The sequence below is a fragment of the Salvelinus sp. IW2-2015 genome, unplaced genomic scaffold, assembly GCF_002910315.2.
Source record: "Salvelinus sp. IW2-2015 unplaced genomic scaffold, ASM291031v2 Un_scaffold1081, whole genome shotgun sequence".
NCBI classification, from domain to species: domain Eukaryota; kingdom Metazoa; phylum Chordata; class Actinopteri; order Salmoniformes; family Salmonidae; genus Salvelinus; species Salvelinus sp. IW2-2015.
Genome location: NW_019942720.1, coordinates 285666 through 290864, shown reverse-complemented (window position 1 = coordinate 290864; position 5199 = coordinate 285666). Strand labels below are relative to the sequence as shown.

At 45.4% G+C, this 5199-nt stretch overlaps 1 pseudogene; it reads left to right on the top strand.

The window, feature by feature from the left end:
* The window catches only part of LOC112069691 (roundabout homolog 1-like), a 123222-nt pseudogene that overhangs the window by 61092 nt on the left and 56931 nt on the right, over positions 1-5199 (top strand).

The following is a 5199-nucleotide window of genomic DNA, read 5'->3' as shown; positions in this document are numbered from 1 at the left end:
TGGCCAGGTTCCCATGACGACAGGATAGCTGCCTAGGCCGAGGCGAGGTTCTTGTCCCTGAGCGTAAATTTCTCTGGGGCTCTTTTCAGAAGCTGGGGGCTATGGGCAGATCATGAATATCGGCGCGTTGGCCAGCTAGGCTGTCTGCATATGTAATACTGCGTTCAGCGATTGACGTCTAGTTAGGGCGTCAGGATTCATTGTAGCCTAGAAGCTACTCATACCTCCGCTAGGAAGATTCAGAATTGCTGGGGATACTCCTGCTAGTTGGATTCATCTTGTAGGATACTCCTGCTAGTGTCATGAGATTTACTCCTGGCTTTAGTAAGGAATACTGCCCATTGGTTAGTAGTATGCATGTAGATAACTGCCTCCAGCGAGCTAGTTACAGGAATTTCATGTAGATACTCCTTGCTTAGTAGATTCATGTAGATACTCCTGCTAGTATACTCCTGCCTAGTAGAATTCATGTAGATACTCCTGCTAGTAGATACTCCTGATTAGTAGATTCATGTAGATATGCTGCGTAGTAGATTCATGTAGATGACTCCGTGCTAGTGATTCATGCAGATACTCCTGCCTAGTGATTATGTAGTACTCCTGCTAGTAGATTCATGTAGGATACTTGCTAGTAGATACTCCTCTAGTAGATCATGTAAGATACTCGCTAGTAGATACTCTGCCTAGATAGATTCATGTAGATACTCCTGCTAGTAGATACTCCTTAGCAGATCATTAGATTACTCCTGCTAGTAGATTCATTGTAGATACTCTGCTGTAGATTCGATGTTAGATACTCCTGCTGTAGATTCAATGTAGATACTCCTGCTAGTAGATTCATGTAGATACTCCTTGCTCAGTAGATTCATGTAGATACTCCTGCAGTAGTACTTCCTGCTAGTGATCATGTGATACTCCTGTGCAGATCATGTAGATACTTCTGAATAGTAGATGCATGTAGATACTCCTGCTAGTAGATTCATGTAGATACTCCTGCCTAGCAGATTCATGGAGATACTCCGCTAGTAGATTTCATGTAGATTACTCCTGCTAGTTAGATTCTGTGGATACTCGCTGTAGTAGATTCATGTAGGATACTCCTGCTAGTAGAATTTCATGATAGATTACTCCGGCTAGTAGATTTCATGTAGGATACTCCTGCTAGATAGATTCATGTAGATATCCTGCTAGTAGATTTCATGTGATACTCCTGTAGTAGATTCATGTTAGATACGTCCTGATAGCAGGATTCATGTAGATACTCCTCTAGCAGATTCCATGTAGTTACTCCTGCTAGTAGATTCATGTAGATACGTTCTGTAGTAGATTCATGTAGATACTCCGCTAGTAGATTCATGTAAGATACTCCTTGCTAGTAGATTCTGTAAGACTCCTGCTAGTTAGATTCATGTAGATACTCCTTGCTAGTGAGATTCATGTAGATCTATGCTAGTAGTTTCATGTAGATACTCTGCTAGTAGATTCATGTAGATACTCCTGCTAGTAGATTCATGTAGATACTTCTGCGATAGTAGATTCATGTAGATACTCTGCTGATAATTCATGTTAGATCTCTGATTAGCAGATGTCATGGTAGACCTCCACAAGTCATACTTTGGAAGCAATTTCAAACGTCTCATAATCCTTAGCCTTGGCCTCCAGGCTTCTATCCCTGTTCACACATTTCCTGTTCTAGGAACCATGGGTGAGGAATGTTTAATTGTGGTTAGCCTGGGAGGCCTTGTTTTCATATTTTCATTAACTGGTATTTTCTCCCCTTTCTTCTGTGGTTAAAATGGGATGCTTGGTGTTGGCTGTGGTCGACCGCGATATGTTCGATTAGACCAAAGCTGTGATTTAGACTGTCTGAGACTTGATGACTGCAATGTCTTGGATAATAATCAACCACACACATGCATGGCCTGCATCCTTCTTCAGGACATGTGTTTTTGATTTTGAGTACAGATAACGGATTGCGCCAGTTGTGAACACAGGGTGCCAATATTACAGTACAGAAGGACTTTTTATTATTTAGTTTTTTATTTTGCTGAGCGGTCCAATAGGTTCCAGTTGAGAAGGCAAGTTCTCTTTACAACGTGCGACCTGGCCACTCGAGTGACAGAATGCAATTAGCTTGGACAGGCAGGTTAACGCAACACAAACAGTTAGTCGGATGACGTTACTACTCATGGGGATAAACAAGGTACAGTCGAATACACAATAGGAAAGGATGATATAACAGTGTGTGCAAATGTATAAAGAGCAGGCGAGGTAAGGCGAATAGTGGCCATAGAGGCGAAATAATTACAAGGTTATGCTTGGATTACACTGCGCGAATGATAGATGTGCAGACGTAAGATTCAGGGTTACTGGGTGCAAATTGAGCAAAAAAAAATGAAAAATACAATTATGGGAATAGGTAGTTGGGTTGTGAATATTTACAGAATGGGCTGTGTAGCAGGTAACAGTGAATCTGTGGTGCGAATGCGCTGCTCTGATGGTGATGCTATAAAGTGTTGAGAGAGGGAGAATATAAGTCTCCAGCTTCATGTGTTACTTATCGCATTCCTTTCCTGTCATTAGTGCAGCAGAGACCTGTGAAGGAAAGCGCGGCCAATAGGAGGTGTTGGCGTTTGGGGATGGATCCAGTGGAATACCATTGTGCTTGAGGGGCTGTTCGGGTGGATGTTAGTTTTCAGTATAGGTGACCAGTGAGCGTGAGATAAGGGCGGGGCTTTACCGTACGCTAGATGACCTGGAGCCAGTGGTCTGGGACGAATATTGTGCCGGTGAGCCAGCCAACCGAGAGCGTTACAGTTCGGCAAGTGGTGGGTAGTATTATGGGCTTTGGTTAACAAAAACGTGATGGACACTGTGATATGACTGCAATCCAGTTTCCTTGAGTGCAGTCAGGTGGAAGGCTATTTTGTAAATGAACATGCCAAAGTCAAGGATCGGTAGATAGTCATTTTACGAGGGTATGTTTAGGTGGCCGTTGAAGTGCTTTGTACGAAGTAGGAAGCCGATTCTAGAATTTCATTTTTGGATTGGAGATGGCTTAATGTGTGGAGTCTGGGAAGGAAGTTTACAGTCAACCAGAACCTAGGTATTATGTAGTTGTCCACATATTCTAAAGTCCAGAAACCGTTCCAGAGTGAGTAGTGGATGCTACTGTGGCGGGCCGGAGTGCGTGGCCAGCCGAATCTGGGTCGGGCGGTAGTTAAGCCAGGTTCCGAGAGTTGGGGACAGTTGAAACTGGACAGTCCGTGCGGATACATCAGACTGGGTTGCCAGATTCAGATGCTGAGCTGTTGGGCGCCAGGTTCAGAATGTCTGTGGGGTTAGCCAGGTCAGATGCTGGGTTAGCCAGGTTCAGGATGCTGGGGTTAGCCAGAGTTCAGATGCTGGGGTAGCCAGGTTCAGAATTGCTGGGTTAGCCAGGTTCAGATGCTGGGGTTAGCCAGGTTCAGAATTGCTGGTGTTAGCCAGGTTCAGATGCTGGGTTAGCCAGGTTCAGAATGCTGGGTATCCAGGTTCAGAATGCTGAGGGTTAGCCAGGTTCAGATGCTGGGTTAGCCAGGTTCAGGATGCTTGTGGGTTAGCCATGGTTCAAATGCTGGGTTTAGCCAGGTTCAGGATGCTGGGGTAGCCAGGTTCAGATGCTGGGTTAGCCAGGTTCAGGATGCTGGGGTTAGCCAGGTTCAGATGCTGGGTTAGCCAGGTTCAGAATGCTGGGGTTAGCCAGGTTCAGGATGTTGAGGTTAGCCAGGTTCAGRATGYTGRGGTTAGCCAGGTTCAGGATGTTGAGGTTMGCAGCCYTCATGCTGAGGTGAATGTATGAAGCACGTTGTGACCCTGGATTGAGTTAGCCTGAGAGAGYCCTCTCTCCTCCCTGTGAGTCACTGACAATCCTGTGCTGCTGCTGCTGCAGTAGGGTTATGGAGGTGATTACTGACCCACACTTTCCTTTTCATGGGGTTAGGTTACACTCACTCAGACAGGGGGACATGTTATGGCTACCACAGCAAATACTGACTCTGTGTGGAACACACCCAGAAAAACAGAAAAATGTGTCCCAGTGTTTTTATATGTGGAATACCTGGGTGGAATAATTCAATCTGCGCTGTGTGCTGAAATGATACATTAGCATCAACCAGCAGTAGCTAACTTGCTGTACATGTCACACCACCATCAGCACACTGTTATAATGTCTCATTGCTCTCTCTCTKTCCTGTCAGATCTGGTGTTTGGGGAATGAGAGCAGGTACCATATCAACCGTACGGTGGACGGCTCTACCTTCTCCTTGCTGATCTCCAGCCTGGCTCCAGGGATCCGTTACAGTGTGGAGGTCGCAGCCAGCACTGGGGCAGGCCCAGGGGTCAAGTCTGATGTCACCTTCTTCCAGATAGGTGAGTGGAGGAGAACTCTGACCTGCATTTCTCTGCACCCAGCAGAAGGTTCAGATAACAYTMTWTTCCCTCAGGTGRAAGAGGAGGAAGAGGAGGGATATGTCCTTCTACTATGTGTCCTCACTTGTTAACTCCGTACAGCGTGGATTCCAAGGTTTACTGCCTAATAACTTCCCACCTTCTTTAACCGCAATGGCTGGCAAATAGTCAATGGACATTTTGTAGTATTGACTTCCCTTTMATCTTATTCTGAAGGGTTTATTCATCTACGTTTACAGCTGTCATATTCATTTTAAAGGAGTGTTATGACATCGTTTTACAATGAAGCAAATCCCTGACTTCCTTTGTGCCCCTSTCTGCTCACCTGTTCTTGGTCTATAATAGTGGTTAGATGTGTAATTGAAATGATTACCGTACCAATTATAGCCACGTCAGACCTCATACACAGTGCGTGATGAGCATGACTGACAGTGACACTCTATGTTATTCTATCTTAATGCCGTGTTTACCACTGTCAGTGTACAGCCTCAATGGTTTTTACCTGACTGACATTGTGATAAAACGTTTCATGAAATTCTTACTAGGCAGCAGTTCAGTGCTTGTAGCTTGGCTGCCCCACCCTGTTCTGCCCCACCCTGTTCTGCCCCAGCCATCTTCGTGCGCGCCCAACAATTTCCTCCTGTGTGTGTGCGTGCTCTCCTCTCTCTCTCTATCCAGTCACTCCCTCTCCACTTCGCTTTCTGAACTCTTGTAAAGCTCGCGGCCGGACTGCACTGACTCTCTTCCTTT